This window comes from Planococcus citri, chromosome 2 (genome assembly GCF_950023065.1).
Source record: "Planococcus citri chromosome 2, ihPlaCitr1.1, whole genome shotgun sequence".
NCBI lineage: Eukaryota > Metazoa > Arthropoda > Insecta > Hemiptera > Pseudococcidae > Planococcus > Planococcus citri.
This window is the reverse complement of record NC_088678.1, coordinates 18,573,182-18,598,038: the sequence shown is the minus strand read 5'-3', so window position 1 is coordinate 18,598,038 and position 24,857 is coordinate 18,573,182. Positions and strand designations below refer to the sequence as shown.

General features: G+C 34.5%; 1 long non-coding RNA gene across 1 annotated transcript; it reads left to right on the top strand.

Moving 5' to 3' along the window:
- Positions 1–12,947: 12,947 nt before the first annotated feature.
- Positions 12,948–14,668, top strand: LOC135833652 (uncharacterized). The gene is made up of 2 exons (XR_010556504.1): positions 12,948–13,161; positions 14,225–14,668. It is a non-coding gene; the product is annotated as an uncharacterized LOC135833652 (long non-coding RNA).
- The last annotated feature ends 10,189 nt before the right edge of the window (positions 14,669–24,857 follow it).

Sequence of the window (24,857 nt, the reverse complement as noted above, 5' to 3'; positions counted from 1 at the left end):
AGAGTTCTACTCTGATCTGTACGATGAAAAAGATGCCAACAGCCTACCAAAAACTGTAATTAATATTAAAGATGAAAAAGAACCAGAATTCTTGCTGGAGGAAATAGAACAAATAATTAAAAAGTTAAAAAATAACAAAGCAACCGGTCATGATCTCATTTCAAACGAACAAATAAAATTTGGGGGGAGAATTCTAGCTGAAAGACTAACTAGATATTTCAATGATATCCTAACCACACAAATCATTCCAGAAGATTTCAAAAAATCTGATATCATTCTGATTCATAAAAAAGGAGAGAAAAGCGACATTAACAACTATCGACCTATAACTTTAAGCACAGTTTTATCAAAGATTTTCTCAAAATTAATAGAAACTAGAATTCGTACCCAGCTAAACGAACAACAATCAAAAGAGCAAGCTGGTTTCAGGAAAAACTTCTCAACAACTGACCATCTTCATACAATAAATCAATTAATACAAAAAAGCAACGAATATAACTTTAACATACATTTAGCCTTCATAGACTTTTCAAAAGCCTTCGATTCCCTAAGGCACAATTATCTAGTAAACACCCTTCTTCAGATGGGTGTTTCAAAAATTATGACAAAAATCATAGCAGAAATGTACTCCGACCTAAAAGCTAGAATAATAACAGATAAAACAGGAAGATATTTTGCGGTTAAAAAAGGGGTAAAGCAAGGAGACCCTCTCTCACCTGTGTTTTTTATTAGTGCCTTGGAAGTTATTTTCAGACAATTTGAAGACAAATGGAAAAATAAAGGAATTTTGATAGGAGGGGAAAGGATTACAAATTTGAGATTCGCTGACGATGTAACCCTAGTATCTGAGGATATAAAAGAGCTGAAACAGATGATTAGCGACCTTAATGAAGAAGGAAAAGTAGCAGGGCTAAATATAAACATGACCAAAACAAAAATACTGACCAAAGATACTGTAACCAATATAAAAATAGGAAATGAGAACATAGAAAAAGTAACGGAAACAGTTTACTTGGGTCAAACAATAGCTTTTGAAAATAGTACAGAGAAAGAAGTAAACAGAAGGATAACACTAACATGGAGGAAGTACTGGTCTCTGAAGCATATATTCAAAGGTTCATTTTCAAATTATCAAAAAAGCCAAATTTTCAACTCTTGTGTTGTCCCAACCCTAACGTATGGATCTCAGACTTGGGCCCTTACAAATAAGTTATTAAAAAGAATCGAAGTGACACAAAACGCAATGGAAAGATCTATGCTAAACGTAAAATTACGAGATAAAATAAAAATAAAAAGTATCAAAAGAAAATTAGAACACAATCTTAATATGGTTCACTTGATCAGACGAAAAAAATGGAACTGGGCAGGCCATGTTGGGAGAATGAGGGATGAGAGATGGACCTACAAGGTTACCTTCTGGTATCTAGGGCAAAAAACAAGAAGAGCGGGGAGACAGAAGGTGAGATGGGAGGATGATTTTGGTAGTTTTTTGGGGCACAAAATGTACGGGAGACTTACTTTAGTAAGACAGGAGTGGGCACGTTTGCAAGAATCCTTCGCCCAATTTCGGGTATAGCGGAGTTGGAGTAAACTGTTAAGTTTATTTTAGTCAACTTATCTGTAATTCTTATGTAATAATTCCGTTAATAAAGGATATTGATTGATTGATTGAATCTGTTGCAAAAAAGTAACATTCAGCTTACACGAGATTCAAGATTGAAATTTCACTGGTAGGTCCAATACATGACATCTATGCAGGCGGTATATTATTTTTTTGTCGTCGTGGTTCCACTGTCCTTTACAGGACATTGGAAATCACATTTTTGAGGTACCCTAACAGGGTGAGGCGAATGCCTATGCCACTGCGATTATTGTGGGGAATCGATGTTTTGAGCTTTCACTAGTAGTTTCAGGTTGCTTTCTACGCTATCTACAAAGTAGCGCATACATCACTAGCCGGGTTTTTACAACACTGAGTTCCGTCATCACTGCTACCTATAGTTGCTCAACCAGTTACAGCTTCTTGATACCAGCAACAGATTGCGTGCATTTCTGTTGCCTCTGCTCTTCTGGTGCTCGGAGCTTAACATGTAATAGATGTTAAATGCACTACAATGTATACATTACTCATTAACGCCTGTGTCTCTAGCGGGATTTGAAACCATGACTTCTTGTTCAGAAAGCCGTGGCTCAACCCACTACACCACTGAGCGTAATTATTTCTTCATCACAATTCAAAAGGTTTTTTACTAATGCATTGTTGTGGTTAGAAATTCTTTCTTGATAGATGTTACTTCTTATCGCTATCATTGATTTCACACTAGGTATTTCCACATCTTCGAGAATTGTGTTGTTCTTCACATACCATGGCACATTTACAAGTTAACGACCCAGGAATAAACTACTGTGGAATAAGCTTACTAAACGCTGCTTACAAAATACTTGCAAAGAATCTAGTGAGAAAAATCAAGAGCCCTGCGGAGACAATATGACAATAATATTAGAATGCCAAAATGGATTTTGAAAGGGAAGATTCTGCATAGATGGAGTACAGGCAACAAAGCTGCTGATTGAGAAGAGATGAGAGTATAACCTAGAAACCCACATGTGATTCGTTGATCTAGAGAAGGTGTACCATCAAGTAGGTACATACAAAGGAACAAGTTGATTGAAATCCTGAGGAAAATCGAAGTGAACAATCAAGAAATATAGGTACACTGATAATGTAAGAAGAGTAGGTAAGATCTGGAAACATGTCAGAAGCCAAGAAGATATGAAGAGGAGTAAGACAAGGATGTCCAATGTCATGTAGCCTGTTCAACATCTACTTCAACGACGTGATTAATATAAAGAATTGCTGAAAACCAAGCCAAAAGGGCTGGACATCAATGACACCCATGTCAATACCTTGCTATTTGCTGATGATCAGGTGGTCTTTGCTGACAAAGATGATGACTTGCAGAGAGTGATGTACAACCTTCAGAAAGTAGCAGATAAATATGGAATGAAAATCTTGTCTTCAAAAACAAAGGTGATGGCCTTTGAGTGGAAAAAGCCAATACCCAGTGAAATTGTTGTAAATAGACAGCCATACCAGTAGAACAAGTCAGAAGCTTTAAATATCCTCAGGTGCGAGCTATCTTATGAAGGACAGGTTGATGCACAACTTGAGATCAACAAATTCCTGAGAGTAAGCGGCTGCAATAAATCGAGCGACCCCTCTGAGAAAAGTCTGAGCTGAAACTCGAATAAGAATCTACAATATGCTGGCAAGACTAATGCTGCTGTATGGAAGCAAAACATGGGCAATGAGAAAGGATATATAAAGTGGAGTAACCGCAGCAAAAATGACATTCAAGCCAGCACGGCAGTATTATACAAGATGCAATAGGAAAAGGAATGAAGACATCCTAAAGGAGCTAGGAGCAGAGCCAATCATTGGAGAAATGGCAAATACACGTTGATATGTAGAATGCCTGACAAACGGTCCCCTCGAAAAGTCAAAGAATACACTCCAACTGGCAGGAGGAGTAGAAGAAGACGGAAGAAAAAACTCATCGAGCAATTCTTCTACAGTTTCCCAGATGGGCTGAACAGCTCACTGGGTCAAAGATCAATGGTGATGACTGAATTGCCTAATCTACGTTGTATGTATTTTCGGATTGCATAATTGACTATATTGAACAAATAGGGTGAATTTCGATCAAATGAAAATTGTCAAACTGATCCCGTTGCCAAGAGCTGTTGAAAATCTGACAACCATTTCTTTGGTCATAACCTCAGTTACATTTTTCAGTTGTGACTACCAAAAAGAATCAACCAATCACAAAACAAAAAATCAAATATGGCTACTTCCATTTTTGAACCAGTCAGACCACCAGTCATTTTTCTCTTTTCTGACGACTATTTGGAGAAAAATGTGTAAAACTGGTTAATCAATTATTCAAATGAACTTTTTACAAGCTGTGGACTTACATAAATGATAAATCAGTAGTTAGATGAAATATCCTCTATTCTGGTCTCAATAATTTGTCCATTTCCCTAATTAATTACAGTAGTCATATCTTCAGTCAGAACCCCAGTCACATTAGTTCCGTTCGGTCGTCAGATTTGTTCTGATCCATCGATGGTTAACCTTGCCTGCTTGTCTATGGGGCAATTTTTGAACAAAGAATCGTCACACTTCGTAAAAGAATAAAGAAATTTTTCAAGAACTCCGGACTGCATTTGGATAAAATGAACTTTGAACTTTTCAAATGGTCTAAAAGCGATTGTTTGCAAGTTCAAGAGATGTCAACAATCCACCTGAACTGAAAAAAAAATCAATAGGTACAATTATTGATATTTTTTTCAATTTTGAAAACTTCGAGCACGAGCTAAGAGGAGGTTCAAGCGTTGGCCAAAAAATTTGAAATGTGTCCTGTGTCTTATTGAGGTAATGTCAGTGAAGATTTTTCGCCAAACTCTATCAAAATTTGAATAAAGTTGAAAAACTACCCACTAAATACAAAAAGCTCACCATTTGACTAGAAATTATGGCTTTCAATGATCAATGAGCTGAAAAATATTTATTGTTCTTTCGATTGTGCGTGATCCTCTATCACATGAAACCACTTCACCAATGTCCTGCAGATTTTATCCACAAAAAAAAGTTGAAAACGTCGATAAAAGAAAACTTATTGATAAGATACATATACCTAGGTATCAACTGTTTTTTACCTCGATGAAAAGCAATTTATGTTCTCGCACTCACATTAACCTTGGAAAAGTTCGATTTGTCGATTCAATTCACCATTAGCCATTTTCAATAATGGATAGGTATACCATCGCAATAGGTATAATATTCAACTGCCCCAATCAAAGTGAAAAATATTACAAATATTATACTCATTGGTGACTTCATGTACCATTATGTGAATTTATTTATGACAGTTTTAAGTGTAATGAAAACAAGAGGCCAGTCGAAATACGCGTTTACCCCAAAGATGTAAAAATGATTATACAAAATGAAATAAAACCAGTGAGCTTGATCATTGTCATATGAAAACATTTTTGTCACGAAAATCGTAACTTTGGCATAAAGTGATCATTCGCAGGTTGTCTCATTGTCAGTGAAATTCAAATTTAATTTTATTACAAGTGTTTAAGATGACCGTAAAAATTATCGGTGTATGTTTGACATTATCGGGCATTTTTCTATGCGCATTGGGTGACTTGAAAATAACTGAAGAGCAATTCGCTCAATTTAAAGGGTAAGATAACCAACAGATGTAGGTTGTTCATCAGTAAAACTAACTTACCCAATACTGAACACTCTATGATTTGTTTTCAGGACAGATCCTACAAAATTTTGCGGATGCAAAAAAACTATGGAAAAGTTTTGTAATGCGATTGTGGAGTTGGGTAACGGGGAACCTGAAGTAGGACCCTTCAAGAAGGATTATCCAGAATGCCAAGACGCAAATGTGGAATTAGAAAAAAACTGCGGTGGAGGTACAGTTTTGAAGATAATCAAAGTGATCGTTTGCGCATGGGAAAAAGAAAACTTGTATTACGTTTATAGTAAAGGGCAGATGTCAGATAATGTGATGTCTTACCATGTCGACAGCAAAGGCATTTGTAGTTTTTATAAGCAGTACCAATACTCTGGATTTCAATTAACATAAAAGGGAAACGTGAATACTGTGAAGAGAAAATTACTCGATAATTTCTTATCATGTCATTTTGTAGGTACCTGAATTGATATTAAAGCTGCATGATTAATTATTGATTTTTTTCATCATTCAAGTAATTTTGTAATCGATCAGAGAGAAGTAGCTAACATCCATATTTTGAACAGGTAGGTATTCGAAATCGAGTTTTTCAACTTGGCTCATGGCTGACTTTTTTTCTACGAAATCTTTTAAACAAAGGACTAGAAAAAAACATCGTTGGTTTACCTGTAGAGCTCCTGGAATTACAAAACTTTGTATGCAGGCCTCTAAAAACAGTACCTAGAAAATTAAGAAAATTCTTGAAAACCTCATACAGAGGAGGATGAGAAAGAAAATAACGGTGGTATACCTACCCTTACAGTTGTTACAGAAATTCAATTTTAGGGCACCTCCTCTCCCTAAAAGCCAATTTCCCTTGTCCCAAACAAGACGGAAGCCGTGCCCATGAACCTAAAAATGAAGATTTCAAGTTGTTTTTTTCATTTGGAGAAACTCAAAAATGTTGAATAAAAATTTCTAAAATCCACCGACAGTGGCATCTCACTATTTTTAGCCGAAAATTTGAATAAAAATATCTATACCTACTTGGGATTTCTTACGTATTGGAGGTTAATTATACTGAATTACTCTACGTCTCATGTACCTTCAAATTGCATAATTAACTATGAGGGTGAATTTTCGAAACCTATGGTTGAAAATTGTTGAACTGTTGGTCATGACCCTGCAAGCCTGCTTCAGCCATATGGGATTGGAGAACTAAAAAAAAAATCTCGAACCCCCCAAAAAGCACTTCTAGAGCACCTTACCGATGTACACAGCAAATTTCGATATCTGTATACATTTTCTGAAGATTTTTCATTTCTAGGCAGAGTACATTCAGGTACTTGAACACATTTTCAAGGAAACCCCCTTTGGCTCTCCAAACGATGTTGGCCTCCTGGTATGAAGCCCGCAAAGTTGAAAAATATCAAAAAATATGAAAAATTGATGCCTGCAGGTATAAATTATTAAAAAAATTTTCGTCTCCGAGCAAAATACTTCTGAATAATTCTTTTTTCAAGAAAAATTTACTCTTACTACCATTGTTGGCCAACAGCCAACACCTTACATAGAGACCTCAAAGTTGAAAAAATCAAAACAAATAACCACAATGAAGGTCAAGAATTCCTCTGTGAAGAAAGTTTAAAGTCATGGGTAAGTTTTTTGGTTTAAACCTGAACATGAAATCTCATTAAAAAAGATTTTAAACGATTTTTTTCAAATTTTCAAAAGTTTTCCATTACACAAGGTGTAAAGAATATCAATAAGTAATCTGTGAAAATTTATCATACTTTCATTACAAGCTCTTGAAAGTCAGATCTGAGATCTGAACGTCCACTTCAATATTACTCAATTTCAAAATATCAGAAATTGATCATCTTTTTACGTTCCTTTTTAAAAGCCTCGCACGATGACGTAGATTGATCAATTTTTGTATCTAAGTTCTTGAAAGCCAGACAAAATATTGTAAAAATACATTGTTATAGGGATGAATTTTTGACTTCCTGAATTGAATGAAAACGGTTTCGAACCGTTTTGAGCATTTCGAGACCCTTCAGATAATTTTTTATTATTGAATTTTCCGAAAAATGTTACCTAAGGAACTTGCAAAGCTGAAATTCACTTTATAGTCTAATTTCAACTTGCAAAATTCACGGGAGATGATTTTAGGCCACTTTGAAGCTTCCAACAATCAGTTTTGCAATTTCCGCAGATGAAATTTTGCGGATAATAGAACACTCGAAAATTTGCTGTTGGCTTCGTGGAACTGTTCAAAACTGATTCTAGTCTATTCAGTGGGTCAAAAATGAGGCATATGCAGACTTTAATTCAACTTTCTAGGTACTTGTAATTGTTTGGTTAAAATTAGTTCCTTATTTTTCAAGTGGACGAAAAAAAAAACGAAAAAAATTGAAACAATAATTGAAAAATTTTCCAATATTGAAAACTTTGAGCTCGAGTTGTAAGGAGGGTCAAACTTGATCAATGCCCTGCAGATTTTATCCACACAAAAAAAAATTGAATCGTCGATAAAGGAAACATCATGTACCTATGTATTCTACATTCAACAATTATTGTTTTTTACCTCATTGAAAAATGATTTATGATTCACGTATTGACATTAACCTTGGAAAAGTTCGATTTGTCAATTCAATTCACCAATACTGGATATGTATACCATCGCAATGATAGGTACAATATTCAACTGCCCTAGTGTCAAAGTGAAAAATAATACAAATTGCTTAGCAAATAAATAAACGAGGAATTATTATCCACGTGATCAAATACTTATACTCATTGGTACGATTTCATGTACCATTATGTGAATTTATTTATGACAATTGACAGTTTTAAGTGTAATGAAAACAGGAGACCAGTGCAATACGCGTTTTCCCAAATTTCTTCACACAAAAGCCATAAAACACGATGTTAAAATGATTATAAAATGAAATAAAACCAGTGAGCTTGATCGCAGTATTTTGAAAACATTTTTGTCGAGAAAATCGAACTTTGGCATAAAGTGATCATTCGCAGCTTGTCTCATTGTCAGTGAAATTCAAATTTGATTTTTATTACACGCGTTTACGATGGCAGTGAAAATTATCGGCGTATGTTTGACGTTATCATGCATTTTTCTAGGCGCATTGGGTGAACTAAAAATAACTGAAGAGCAATATGCTCAATTTAAAGGGTAAGATACCAAACCAGTGTGCCTGCCATAGGTACTCGAGTTCTTCTCAAAAAAATTTGTTTTTCAATTTTGGGGGCTTCATACAAGGAGCCAACATAATTTGGAGGACCAATGGTGGTTTTTACATCAAAATGTGAAAGATTTTGCCCATTAGAACTAAACTTAATTTTTGAATCTTTATAACGAAAAATATGAAATGAACCTGCGCAGGCTCATTTGTAGGTAAAACCAACCTACCTGTTACTGAACAATCTCTATGATTTTTTTTAGGATAGATCCCACGAAATATTGCGGATGCCAACAAAGTATGGAAAAGTTTTGTAAAGCGATCATTAAGGCGAGTGCTAATAAACCCCCGGAAGGACCCTTCAAGGAGGGTTATCCAGAATGCCAGGACGCAGAAATCAGCGTACAAAAAAACTGCGGTGGAGGTTCAGTTGTGAAAAAAATGAATATAATTGTTTGTTCATGGTTGAAAGACACTGGAAATTACAATTATGGTAAAGGTCAGACGGAAAATAATGTGTTCAATTATGAAATTGACGATAAAGGCGTTTGCCATTTTTGGAAACAGTTTCCATACACTGGCAATTAACAAAGAAGAGAAAAGTGATGACTGCGTGAAGAAAAAATTTCTGAACTGTGAATGTTTCATCTCATATACTGTGCTGTACTTGTATTATTGATATTAAAGCTGCATAATTATTGATCTATCCTTCAAGTATGTACCTAATTTTGAAAACATCCATACTAAATTTGAAGAAGTATTCGCACATTTTTGAGGTTTTAAAGATGACCCATCAGGAAGAAAAATTCCAAAAATATGTACCGATACTTACTCTGTCATAGGGCAGATTGGCCTCACTGCCGTAGGTAGTGCTTCTTAAATGTTCTCCCTATATTGAAAATATTCGGTAATGTGTGTATCTATAAATAGAATAGCGCTTGTGACATAGTATATGTACACATTATATTGGCTGTACCTTTCTTCTTAGCCAGGGCTGCGATTATGAACTTTCGTTACAGTTAACGAATTTGTTAACTCGCATATTTTTTCTGTGACCTTTCGTTAACTTTTCGTTAAGCTATGTTAAGTTTACGTGAGAAAATATCTCTCGTTAAGTTAACAAATAGTTAACGAATTCGTTAACTGTAACGAAAGTTCATAATCGCAGCCCTGGTATACATATTTGGTAAAGGGTTTGCGGTTTGTGTGATCAAAGGGTTCAATGACCGCGTCGCTATGATATTTACAACTTTATAGAGGAAAAGTTGTAAATTACCCCTTTACCATAGGCAATGAGTGTATTTAGCAATTGCGCCAAAAGTATCACGTGATTAAGAAGAAGATCTATGCCTATATAACGATGTAATTTGGCGCTAAATCTTCACTTGGTCTCAGTAAATGCGCATAACTGGTTCCTTGTTGTGTTAATGTAATTTCAGGCTCATGGGAATCTTTAGGATCCCTCTGCCTAGTCTTAAAGCTAACCCACCTCGCGAGTGGTTAAAGTAATTTGTTGTTAATATCTAATCGATCCTATGATCGATTAAATAGAACCTTTTTGGTAATTCCCAATGAATCCTGACATTAGCAAATTATGCAAAGTGATACGTGTATCTCTTTTAGTCAAGTCCTGTCGACACCTTTAGTATTCGGGAGGCACCAGAAAGAGACAGGAAGAAGCGTACAGTGTTATGTGAATGGTGAGATACGACTGTTGTGTCGTAATGTATGATTATTAACATAGCCTTTAGACTTATTGCATCGACGGCTTGGTATAAATACCACATAAGTCCAAAATCCTAGATTTTTCAGGAGAACACAAAAAACGTTTAAAACATTCATATTTTGTTATTTGTGATGCGTTTTGTGATAAGGGACCTTGTGGTGAAAATTCTATGTTTTCAGGAGAGCCAAAACGTCGAATTATCAGAAATTTTATCAAAAAAATAGACTTAGCATAATCTGGCTGGTTGAAGTCTTCTGAACCACCAGTATTGGCTGTTTTGGCATGACCACTTTCCATTGAGCCATTGAGGAGATATTACTGGTAATGCTCAGGGACCTTGTGGTGAAACAATAAAAAAGAAAAGGTACCTTGTGGTGAAAGATGAAAAAACCTGCTGATAACTCAAATTTTAGTACTCCAACAAATTTTTCTGTTATCACTAAAGAATAATTTGAAATTATTGAACTTTTTTAAATGTAATTTTGATGAAAATAAATAGTGAAAAATGGATGAAGTTGATAATTTAATTGTTTTTGAGAATTTTTTGGGGCTGTTTGCTATTCTTTTTAATTGGACTTTTCAAGAAAAATCATCATTTCAAATGTCATTGTTTTATGCCTTTTAGAACACTTATCAAGAGCTTTTGCTTTTCAATTTCAAATTTTTCAGAATAAAAATCGCGTTTCCTTTCAGATGATAATTATTTTATAAGTTTTTTTTTATAAAAAAATCACCACAAGGTCCCTTATTATTTTTCAAAAATTACCCCAAGATGCCTTATTATTTTTCATCAGTTCAGTATCAAGAACATTATAAAAAAAACAACAACAACAGCATTGGATTCAGCATTAAATTTCATGCCAGAATCCATACTCACACAATTAAATTTTTTTTTTAATTTTTGATTAAAAGTTCAAACTTTACAGGCGTTTTTCTCAAAAGTTTACTTACTAAAGCTGTTACTCACATTTGCATAACTTTAGAGCGGTGTACATGTGTTATTTGACCACTTAGGTGAAAACTGATTGCACCACTGGATTCCTCGTTGCAAAAATAATCCAAAACGAAAATAAAAAAAAAACATCGAATCACCACAAGGTCCCTAATCGCAAAACGCATCACATTTGCAGTTTTAGATTGCATTATTATATTTTAGAGGTCTTAATGGTATGGCCTGATGATATTTTATAGGTTGATAAAATATAATTAGTTGATTAAAGCGCTTTGGAAGGACATACGAGGTTTCTAGAGACGACATACAAGATTTTCATTGTACTTACATACAACTTGTGTGGTTTTTAACAAGGACTTACGAGGTTTTCAAATTTACAATTGATGAAATTCATGTGCTTACCTCAAGTCGGACTTACGTGTTTTTTAATGTTGGATTTTCTCCGATTAGAGCGCTAGGATGCGTTTTAGACTAACAAGGTTTTTAAATTCGGATTCCTCGTGGTTTTTTACTAAATAAACCACAAAAAAAGCATTTTCAAAAAAATCTGGACTTACGAGGTTTTTATACCAAGCCATCGTATGTAACAAACCCTTATCATATATTCTTAATTTTGCTGATCCTTCTATCTGAGAATAGTTCAATCATTTACTTGTCTGAATTCATTCATTTTCATACCGCATCGAGAGATGTGCAAACCAATGTATGCTAATGATGCTTGTAAATCGTGTAAATATACATTATAAGTAAAATGAGTTTTATTTATTATGTATCTCGTAATTAAATGTGTATAGTGCAGTTAGGAAAGACAACCCTTCTGAGCTAGCTAGGCAATGCATAATAATTATTCCCCACCTATGGAGTAATTTATTATCTAAAATGGTTACGGAGTAGATCTCATTACCCTCTCCCTTAACAAGTTTTTCCTATCCCAACCCAACTATATAAACTCTTTTCTTGAAATATTTTTAGAAGAAAAAAATGTTTGTGTACTAAATAGAATTAGGTTCGGAGGTATAAAAATTCTGAATTTTTTTCGTCAATATAATTATTATGAATCCAATTTTCTAATTTTTCGTGATTTCAATGATTTGGGAATCCCTGGAAAACTAGAAACCTCGAATTCGACCCAATACATCAGCTCAATTTTGAAAATTACAGGAAAAATCAAATGAAAAATTATCGAATATTTGCTAGTTTGATTCAAATGTAAAATCTTCAATTTATTTGAAAAAATATAATTTAAACAAAAAAAGAAAATTTTTCCAATATTGAAAACTTTGAGCTCGAGTTGAAGGGAGGGACAAACTTAATCAAAGCCTTGCAGATTTTATCCACAGAAAAAAATTGAATCGTTGATAAAGAAAACATTACGTATGTATTCTACATTCAACAACTGTTTTTCTAATTCATTGAAAAGTACATACGAGTAATTCATGATTCACGTATTGACATTCATTAACCTTGGAAAAGTTCGATTTGTCGATTTCATTCACCATTAGCCATTTTCAATACTGGGTAGGTATACCATCGCAATGATAGGTACAATATTCAACTGCCCTAGTCAAAATGATAAATATTACAAATTGCTTAGCAAATAAATAAACGAGGAATTATTATCTGCGTAATCGAATTATTGTAAACTCATTGGAACGATTTCATGTACCATTATGTGAATTTATTTATGACAATTGACAGTTTTAAGTGTAATGAAAACAGGAGGACAGTGCAATACGCGTTTACCACAAATTTCTTCGCACACTTAAGCCATAAAACATGATGTTAAAATGATTATTAGGTGAAATAAAATCAGTGAGTTTGATCGTAGTATTTTGTCGTGAGAATCAAACTTTGGCATACAGTGATCATTCGCAGCTTGTCTCATTGTCAGTTAAATTCAAATCTGATTTTATTACAAGTGTTTAAGATGGCAGTGAAACTTATCGGCGTATTTTTGACGTTATCGTGCATTTTCTTATGCGCATTGGGTGAACTAAAAATAACTGAAGCGCAATTCGCTCAATTCAAAGGGTAAGATAATATCTAACCGATGTACCTACCATACTCGAGTTCATCTCAAAAATATCTTAATTATGAACTTGAAATTTTCGAAAATTAGCGTACCCCCGAAAAAGAACTGAAAAAAGGCCTGTTAGAATTATGCTGCTCAGAAATGAAAAGTTTTCAAGTAATTTGTAGGTACCTGCAGAGAACAACTTTGACATCTTTTTTGATATTTTTCAACTTTAGGGGCTTCATACAAGGGTGCCAACACCATTTGTAGGACCAAGGAAGGGATTTTCTTCAAAATGTACTTATTTAAAAAAATTTTGCCGATTAAAAAATTTTCAAAAAAATTTTAGAGACTCGTATGAATATCTTTTTCTATTTCTTCCCCAAAGGAGGGCTCCATACGAAAGTGTCAACATGATTTGGAGGTCCAACGAAGTTTTTTTTCTTGAAAAGGAGGGAATGCGATATTTTCAAAATTTCTCCTGATTTTGATTTATTCTCATTTTTTATGGTTTGAAGGACCCGAGAATGTTTTTCTTGAAAAGGGGAATATTTGGGAAAACTCAAGACGCCAAAAGGAAGGATTTTGATGAATTGAAACTTTTTTGTCATTTTATTTTTTCATTCTGAGGGGGGGCTACCAGCATCACTTTTTCGGAGGGGAAATTAAAAATAGTAAATTATTTCTTCACCCAAGGTAACAACTCCGATGGGTGGGAGGTAGAAAATTGCAATTTTGCGAAACAAGCCAAGAATTTCGATAACAAAGGAAATTGTCCCAAATTATCATAAATTGACTCTACAAGAGGGGAAAATAATTCCGTTCATTTTACAATTCACTTATGTTTTTTTAAAAAAATTCAGAAACAGTGATACCTGAAAAAGGAGACATTTTCGATTTTTTTCAATTTCAAGTTCTGAACTTTCATACGTAGGTAGGTACCTACCTATTCGAATTTTTTCGGCCCATTCGCCAGAAAAAAATTCATTTTAAAGAAAAATATGAAATGAACGGGTGCAGGCTCCTTTATCAGTAAAACCAACCTACCTGATACTGAACAATCTTGGATGATTTTTTTAGGACAGATCCCACGAAATACTGCGGATGCAAAAAAAGTTTGGAAAAATTCTGTAATGAGATCATCAAGTTAGGAGTCGACAAACCTCCAAAAGGACCCTTCAAAAAAGATTTACCAGATTGCCAACTCACAACACTTAAAGTGGAAAAAAACTGCGGTGGAAGTACAACGATAGGAGCCAATTTAATCACTTGCGCATGGGAAAACTTCAACGGGTATTACATTTATGGTAAAGGGCAGACGGAAAATAATGTGATGAATTATGGAGTTGACGATAAAGCCGTTTGCTATTTTTGGAAGCAGTTTCCATACGCTGGCAATTAACAGAGAAAGGAAAAGTGAAAACTGGGAAGAGAAAATTACTCGAAAATTTCTCGACTGTGCATTTTTTTTCTCATATTATGTTGTACCTACGTATATTGATATTAAATCTGCATAATTATTAATCATTTTTTATCTTCCAAGTAATTTTTTTGTTGTTTTTTTAGCCTTTTCGGACTTTTTTTTCATCCATGTCCCCCAGTTGGACATTTACCTTTTTGAGGAGGTTCTGGGGACCATGGGTGAGGTCAATTTGAAAACATAAGGCTATATTCGTGTTCAGCGATATCGAAAACATACCTACTATTTCATGTGTCACACGAATGAGCCCATTTTTTAAAATTTACCTCCTTTGGGGAGGTGCTTGGGGCCGTGGATGGGTCCAATCAAAAAAAATTTGACGTCATATACGTGTTCAGCATCACCAAAAACATGCAATTTGATATATCACATGCCCCAGAGTTTTTTTTTAAACTTTTGCCCTTATTTGGGGGAGGGGGTGCTCTCCACCCCATTAAAATATCCTTTCTCGAAACTTAAATATATAGAAGAAAAATCAAAAGATACAGCTATGGAAATTTTTTCAGAATTTTAAATGGTAGCTCTCACTTACAGCGTCATTTTGAAATTTGAACTTTCAATTTGAAGGTTCAACTATCAACTTTTGAAAATTTCAAAATACTCAAAAAGTTTAAAATGCAATGCCCTTTCGGATTGCGAAATCAGCTTTGATCAAAGTGTCATAGCTTTGGAGGCATGTGCTGCTGAAGTTGAGTACCTCGTCGAGACAATGTGAAAATAATTGAAGCCCCGCCCCCACCCTGAGGGGGGCTGGGACCAAACGGATTGCGAGTTTCTTACTTATTGGGTGGTAGGCATTGTAAATAAATTGGCACTGCACAAATTGCGTCCCGAAAGTACGAAAAGGCACGAATTGCGTCCCAAGAAATATTTTGCTAGGCACGAATTGCGTCCCAAAGCAACCCTTTCGAGATCATTAGAATTGGACACGAATTGCGTCCCAAGGTTAGGGTGTTTAATAGGTTGGATGGTCGTTTTTAGAGAAATAGGAAGAATGCGTATAAATTAACGTATACAAATATGCATTGTCCTGACTTCGTTGGGACCTTTTTGCTTTTCTTTTTTGGAACTGAAATTTCTAAAAAAAAATCATTCAAATCATGAAAATTTTGAACCGAAAAAATCAACCTCCTCCCATGAAAAATCATTGTTCTTTTACTTATAAAAGTACAAATTTTCAAAAGCTTTTGCCCTTGCTACCCTGGGCCAATTTGTTTATTTGTTTTCATTTTTATAAAACAAAAAAATTCTGCTTGAAGCTTCTAAAAATTGAAAAATGAGCATGCAAATTTTTTTATAAGTCATAATAGGCTATGAATATAACCTAATGGCTAATACCCATCATATGTGTTGAGTAGATACTTATATCAATTGGCAAAATTCTCTTCTCACATTTTATTTCACATTAAAAAACTCAATGTTTTAATCGGCAAAATCGGTATATTTTTTTGTCATATCAGTCGGCAAATTTTTGGTGGAACACCCCCCCCCCCTCAAAGAAAAAGCCTAGTTTCGTCCCTGGAAAAAATGTTAGTAAATTTTGACATTGGTGGTTTTTTAAACAAACCCCCCCCCACGCTCAATTTTTTCAGCATTTTTTTTGTTTTTATTTAAAACCCTGGGACCCCAGTGTTCTGTTTTCAATTCTTTTAGAGTTCAAGCGTATGGATGTCAAGTTCATTTGTAATAACATTGGTAATGCAAGACGTAAGGTACACCCTACTTTGTGGATACATTTTTTTTCTATTTTGAGCCACTTCTTTTGTCTGAAATATACCTGCCCCAGCGGACGCAATTCGTGCCTGTTTGGGACGCAATTCGTGCCTGTTTGGGACGCAATTCGAGCCTACCCATTTGTACCACCCGAGGTGCGGGACGCAATTCGTGTCCAGCCAATAAATTTAGCGAAATCGAAAGACGTGACTTTCAAAATTGCGTTTTTTTGGACCGAATTCACATGGAATGGCCCTCAGGTCATTGAGCCAAAAAATGTTCACCAGGCTCCATCAAAACTCGAAAAAAATGGGTAAACTAACCACCAAACTGCGTATCCCAAATTCACACCATAGAGGTTTTAAATCACGTTTGTGATCGTCCATCGTATGAAACCACGTTTGACCAATGCCCTGCAGATTTTATCCACAGAAAAAACAATTGAGTCGTCGATAAAGAAAACATCAAGTACCTATGCATTCTACATTCAACAATATTGTTTTTTTACTTCATTGAAAAGTAATTTATGATTCACGTATTGACATTAACCTTGGAAAAGTTCGATTTGTCGATTCAATTCACCATTACTCATTTTATTCAATACTGGATAGCTTTTTCAATTGCAATGATATGTACAATTAATATATTCAAATGCCCTGGTCAAAGTGATAAATATTACAAAATTGCTTAGCAAATAAATATACGAGGAATTATTATCTGCGTAATCGAATAATAATTGTAAACTCATTGGAACGATTTCATGTACCATTATGTGAATTTATTTATGACAATTGACAGTTTTAAGTGTAATGAAAACAGGAGGACAGTGCAATACGCGTTTACCACAAATTTCTTCGCACATAAGTCATAAAACATAATGTTAAAATGATTATTAGGTGAAATAAAATCAGTGGGTTTGCTCGTAGTATTTTGAAAACATTTTTGTCGTGAAAATCGAACTTTGGCATACAGTGATCATTCGCAGCTTGTCTCATTGTCAGTTGAATTCAAATCTGATTTTATTACAAGTGTTTAAGATGGCAGTGAAACTTATCGGCGTATTTTTGACGTTATCATGCATTTTTTTATGCGCATTGGGTGAACTAAAAATAACTGAAGCGCAATTCGCTCAATTTAAAGGGTAAGATAATATCTAACCGATGTACCTACCATACTCGAGTTCATCTCAAAAATATCTTAATTATGGACTTGACATTTTCGAAAATTAGCGTGCCCCTTACAAAAAATTGAAAAAGGGTCTGTTTATAGAAGTGTTTGGCACAGAGATGAAAAATTTTCAAGTAACTTGTACCTAAAGACACCAACTTTACATCTTTATTGATTTTTTTAAAACTTTGGGGCCTTCATACAAGGGGGCCAACATCATTTGGAGGACCAAGGAAGAGTTTTTCTTCAAAATGTGCTTATTTAGAAAGATTTTGTCTATTACAATTTTTCTATTTTTTTTCCAAACTCGGGGGGGGGGGGCTCCATACAAGAGAGTCAACATAATTTGTGGGTCCAACGAAGTTTTTTTCTTGAAAAGGAGGGAATGCGATACTTTCAAAAGGTTTCCGCGAATTTTGATTTACTGTCATTTTTTATGGTTTGAAGGACCCGAGAATGTTTCCTTTAAAAAGGGGGTTAGGTATTTAGGAAAACTCTGACGCCAAAAGGAAGGATTTTGATGAATTGGAATTTTTTGTCGTTTTTTTCATTTTTTCAACCTGGCCCTTTTTTTGCAGATAGGGAGAAATCAAAAATAGGGAATTATTTTCTCACCAATGGTAACAACTTTGATGAGTGGTAAGTGGAAAATTTCAACTTTGCCGGAGTAAGCCACCAATTTTGATGACAAAAAAAATGGTCCTAAAGTATCATTAAGTGACTTTCGATGAGGGAAAAATAATTCCGTTCATTTCACTCGTACTAACCACTTTTGGTAAAAAAAAAATGCAAAAAATTGTAAAAATTTGATTATTCAATCAGAAACAGTGATACTCGAAAAAGGAGGCATTTTCAATTTTGTTTTCAATTTCAAGTGCTGAACTTCATATTTAAATTTGTTTGGCCCATTTGCCTCAAAAAATTCAAAATTTTAACGAAAAATATGAAATGAACCGTTCGACGCAAGCTTCTTTATCAGTAAAACCAACCTACCTGATACTGAACAGTGTTTTTGATTTTGTTTTTTTTTTTAGCACAGATCCCACGAAATATTGCGGATGCCAAAAAAGTATGGAAAAGTTTTGTACTGCGATTGTAAAGTTAGGAGTCCAGAAACCTCCAGAAGGACCGTTCAAAAAGGGTTATCCAGAATGCCAAGACACAAACGTTAAATTAGAAAAAAACTGCGGCGGAAGTACAACGAAAAAAACCAATGTAATTGTTTGCGGATGGGAAAAAGATAACGGGTTTTACACTTATGGTAAAGGGCAGACGGAAAATAATGTGATGAATTATGAAGTTGACGATAAAGGCGTTTGTCTTTTTTGGACGCAGTTTCCATACACTGGCAATTAACAAAGAAGAGAAAAGTAAAAACTGCGACTCGAAAATTTCTCGACTGTAAATGTTTCATCTCATATACCTACTATGCTGCACTTATACTTATTGATATATTAAAGCTGCATAGTTATTGATCTTTTTTTATCCTTCAAGTACATAAATTTGAACAGTTATTCGCTCATTTTTGCCGTTTTAAAGATGGCCCATCTGGAAGAAAAAATTGAAAAAAATCCAGAAATAGTACCAATACTCTCATCTTGATATATTAAAAAAAAAAATCGTGCACTAGAATTAGGTCCGGAGACATGAAAATTTTAAATTTTCTTTCGTCAATATATAAATCCAATTTTTCAATATTTCGTAATTTCGATATTTTGAGAACACCCGAAAACTGGAAACTTGCGATTGAACCTTCCATTTGGAGCCTCTCCACTTTAGGCACCCTAGAAAGGCGTTCATGCATATTTTTTCAAATAATGTGAAGATTTTACGTTCAAAACAAACTTTGGCAAATAATCGAAAATTTTTCATTTGATTTTTTCTGTAACTATCAAAATTGGGCTATTTTGTGTCAAATTCTGAGATTTCGCCCTTTGAAAAAACGTTAAAATCATGTTTTCACAATTTCAACGAAGTAAAATCTCAAGACTATTTTGAAAAAGTTACATATCAAAAAAATAAAAAATTAATGTCTGTATGTAGACAGAAATTATTTGAAAATTTTTCATCTCTGAGCAGAATACTTCTAGATAGTTCTTTTTATAAGAAAAACCTTTCCTCTGTCCTTCCAACAATCTACAGCTGAATGCAGGGAAAACCGAATTTATAGTAATCGACAGAGGGAGACCCACAATCAGAAGGCAGCAAGCCTCTGCGACACAATCACTGTCGGAGACACCTTAGTCCAAAGAAGAAGGAACATCATCTATCTAGGAGTTATAATAGATGATAGATTTTGGTGGAAGGAGCATATAATGCACAGCATAAAGAAGGCCAAGAGGTGCAACATCCCGATCCTGATTGCAGTGTGCCACAACACTTATGGCTACTCCTCTTAGGCAAGACGAATTATGCTCCATGCAACTGTGAATGCTATAATTACATATGCAAGAAGCTTACTTGTACATAATCTCAACTTGAAGTAAGTATGTAGTGGACGAGCTAAGGAAACTTCACCTCCAAATAGCCAGAAACATTGCCAATAGGGGAACAAGTTATTTGACTGCAGCCATAATAGCTGACTCCTTGCCATTGGAAATCAGCATAGAAGCTAGAGCTTTGAAGTGGCTTGCTTGTAAAAGAATCCCATATCTCCAGGAAGAAGAGTTGCATGAGGCTGTTACTATAATCCAGGATTGAGCCTTGAACAGATGGAACAAAATGTGGTTGAAGCCACAGCACGGACTATGGATAAGGAAACTTTTTGTCTCTGTTGCAGAAAGAAAGAATGTGAACATAGACCAAGATTTAGACTTCTGGGCTGCCCAAGGCCTCAGCAGAAAGGGGTGCTTTAGCAAACTCCTTGACTTGATAGAAAGAAAAGTTAGCCCTTACAGTAGATGCAGACATCCCACCAAGACAGCAGAGAATATATTGATAGAATGCATCAAATTTGCAGACAGTAGACCTAAGTTACCTCTAAACCCCAGTGACATCCGGTCGCACTTGAGATATATGAGATAAACACTAAACAGTCAAACAGTTATGGAGGGAAGAACAAAGGTATGCACTTGAAGGCCCTGTCACAAGGGTGAATAAGCCTCCAAGGCCAGACCTTTACATGGCAAGAGAGCAGAAGTGCCTGGCCCCAGCGTAGTTCCTGAAGGTGATGGAGTTCTAGTCAGGTTTAAGCACTAACTGTACTTTTCCATGACTAGTTTATGGGTTACTAAGATATTCCTTTATTGTGTATAGCATATCAAATAAGTTTGTTTTGAGTAGAGTAATTATTTTAGAAACCTTAGCGTAAAAGATAATTGTACTCGTATATACCTAAATGAACTTGCCCCGCCCATGGGATGTTGGGACTGGAGTCCCCTTGAAAAGAAAAAAGTCCTCCCAACAATGTTTGCCAACACCTACATAATATGTAGAGGTGAAGTCTCCTCTGCAAGGAAAGTTTCGAGTCATGGATGTGTATTTTGCTTTCAACCTAAAAACCAAACCTCATTGATAGAGATTTTGAACAATTTTTTCAAAGTTTTTAGAAGTGTTACATTACAATAAATGTCAAAAAGTCATCTGTGAAAATTTGACACATAATTTTAGTATGAGCTCTTGAAAGTCCTTTTTTTCCCCAAAAATTATCAACTAAAAGGAAGTTCCAAAGCTAAACTTCACTTCATACCCCAATTTTAACTTGCCAAATTTACTGGAAATGGTTTTATGAAAACTTATTGATCAAGTATATACATATTTTGACCTGTTTTTTTGCTTCATTGAAAATAAATTTACGATTCGTGTATTGACATTGACCTTGGAAAAGCTTGGTTTGTCGATTCAATTCACCATTACCCATTTTCAATACTCGATAGGTACACCATCGCAATGATAGGTACAATATTCAACTGCCCTAGTCAAAGTGACAAATATTATGTAAAAATTGTTTATCAAATAAACATACGAGGAATTTTTATCTGCGTAATCGAATAATTGTATACTCATTGGAACGATTTCATTTACCATTATGTGAATTTATTTATGACAATTGACAGTTTTAAGTGTAATGAAAACATGAGGCCAGTGCAATACGCGTTTACTCTAAATTTTTTCTCATATAAGCTATGAAATATGATGTTAAAATGATTGTAAAATGAAATAAAACCAGTGAGCTTGATCGTAGTCTTTTGAAAACATTTTTGACGTGAAAATCGATTAAAGTCATAAAGTGATCATTCGAAGCTATTCTCTGTGAAATTCGAATTTGATTTTATTACGCGTATTCAAGATGGCAGTGAAACTTATCGGCATATGTCTGATGCTATCGTGCATTTTTCTATGCGCATTGGGTGAGCTAAAAATAACTGAAGAGCAATTCGCTCAATTTAAAGGGTAAGATACGTAACTAACCTGACCAATGTACCAGCCACACTCGAGTTCTTTTCAAAAATAAATCAATTAGGTATGCACTCAAATTTTTGAGAATTAGCGTGCTCTTAAAGAAGAACTGAAAAAAGGCCTGTTTAGAAGTATTCTGCTCAGAGATGAAAAATTTTCAAGTAATTTGTACCTTAAGACTCCAACTTCACATCTTGATTGATTTTTTTAAGCTTCGGGGAATTAACACAAGGAGGTCAACATCATTTGGAGGACCAAGAGAGAGCTTTCTTCAAAATGTACTTTTTTAAAAAGATTTTTTCCCATTTACAATTTTTCAAAAAATTTCTATACACACGAATATCTTTTTCTATTTTCCTCCTAATTAGGGGGGCTCCATACAAGAGAGTCAACATGATTTGGGGGTCCAACGATGTTTTTTTTCTTGAAATGGAAAGAATTCGATACTGTCAAAAGGTTTCCCGGATTTTAATTTATTGTTATTTTTTATTGTTTCAAGGACCCGACAAAGTTTTCCTTGAAAAGGAGGATTATTTAGGAAAGCTCTGATAACGAAAGGAAGGATTTTGATGAATTGGAATTTTTTCGCAATTTTTGTCATTTTTCCAACCTGGTGAGGGGGGAATACCTACCGGCACCACTTTTTTGCGAATAGGAGGGGAAACGAAAAATATGGAATTATTTTCTCACCCAAGGTAACAACTTTGATGGGTGGGAGGTGGAAAATTACAATTTTGCGGAATAAGCCAAGTACTTCGATAACAAAAAAAAAAAAAATGGTCTCAAATTATCATAAAGTGTCTCTAGATGACGGGAAAATAATTCCCGTTCGTTTTACTATTCACTTCTTCTAAAAAAAAAAAATTGCAAAAAATTCGATTACCGTAAACTGGGGTAACATTGAAATCGCGGGGTAACATTGAAGGGTGCGGTTTTTCATCACATTATGCTCCATGGGGGTGGAACTATGAAGAATGGAGCAATTCTGACACCGGGAATGAATAGAGTACACTTTGGCAGTTATTTTTCCTATTTTATCATTTTCAACTAGTGGTTCCAACACCAATAAAAAAGCAAGTAAAAAAAAGTGGTGTTTTAATTAATTTTAATTAATGTGAAAAGCTTGGTGTCTGGAATTTTGAATTTTCAAATAATGAATCAAGTGACATTATAGATGTGTTGGTACACCTCCTGACTACAAATTAGCGCATTTGTTCATGTGCCAAAGTTCTTCTCTGAGGAGTAAAAAAATAATATTCAAACTGGGGTAACTTTGAAGGCTACAAAAAAAATCATGAAATTTCAGTAAAATTGGCTAAAAATGCATGAGAATGCTTGAAAATTTGTTAAAAATGATGTGAAAACTTGAAAAACAGCTCTAAAATCATTGAAAAATCATAAAATTCGGTCAAATTGGCTAAAATGCATAAAAAACGCCAGAAAACTAGAAAAATTTCAAATTTTCATTTTGGAGCACTCTTTCATAAATTCAATTGTGAATATGGATCATTTTGTAGGTGCTTGACGTGTATAAAGTGACTAAGAAGTGAATATTCATGTTTTTGATCATTTTTGACCTTGAGCGAAGCACATTTCAAGGGGCCTTCAAAGTTACCCCAAACGCTGGGTAACTTTGAAGGGCACTTCTTTTGGCTTTTGCGCCTGACAGGAAAAAGGTAGACAACTTCTGTAAACGCCAAAACGTAGTGCTGACATAGCTTTATCAAAAGCACCACACACATTTCCCCTACCTCCGCCATTCATACCTCTAAACATGAAAAATTCTGAAAAATCCTTCAATGTTACCCCAGTTTACGGTACTCAATAAGAAACAATGATACTCGAACAAGGTGATATTTTCGATTTATTTTAATTTCAAGTTCTGAACTTCATATTTGAATTTGTTAGGCCCATTCGCCACAAAAAATGAAAAATCTTAACGAGAAATATGAAATGAACCTGCGCAGGCTCATTTATCAGTAGAACCAACCTATCTGATACAGAACAATCTCATGATTTTTTCCAGGACAGATCCCACAAAATATTGCGGATGCAAAAAAAGTATGGAAAAGTTTTGCAGTGCGATTGTTGCATTGGTTAACGGGGAACCCGAAGTAGGACCCTTCGTGAAGGGTTATCCAGAATGCCAAGACACACCTGTTAAAGTTGAAAAAAACTGCGGTGGAGGTACAACGGAAAAAAAAGCCAATATAATCGTTTGCGCATGGGAAAAAGATAAGGGGTATTACATTTATGGTAAAGGACAGGCGGAAAATAATGTCATGAATTACATAACTGACAAAAAAGGCGTTTGTCATTTTTGGAAGGAGTTTCCTTACACTGGCAATTAACAGAGAAGAGAAAAGTACTCGAAAATTTCTCGACTGTGAATGTTTCTTCTCATATGTACTATGCTGTACTAATACATGTGTATTGATATTAAATTTGCATATTATTATTGATTTTTTTTCATCTTTCAAGTGATTTTGGTTTTTTTTAGCTTTTTTGGCCACGTTTTTCCACCAAGTTGTCAAATCTCCTCAAATTTTTTCAAATTTTTTGAATTTTTTTTCGAAAATCAAGTTTTTAACTTTTTGCAATCCTTTTTTACCACCTTCGCGATCTTCATAAGTTTGAAACATTTCACGATTATTTTTTAGCTTTTTTAGTTATTTTTTTCTATATTGAGTTCTCAACTTTTCACGATGTTTTTTCAGCCTTTTCTCATTGATCGTTTTTTTCGCAAGTTTGGAACCTGTTTAAAACATTTCCAACCTTTTTTTCATTTTTAAAAAAAAAAAACACTTTTGCATTTTTTTTGTAGATGTTTCTGTTTATTACATTTTTCAAATTTTCTCGACATTTTCTTATAAAATTTTTGATTGTATATAAAAAAAATGTTTGTGATTTCTCGCAAGTTTTCTATAATTTTTTGCAATTTTTTCAGCAGCTCTG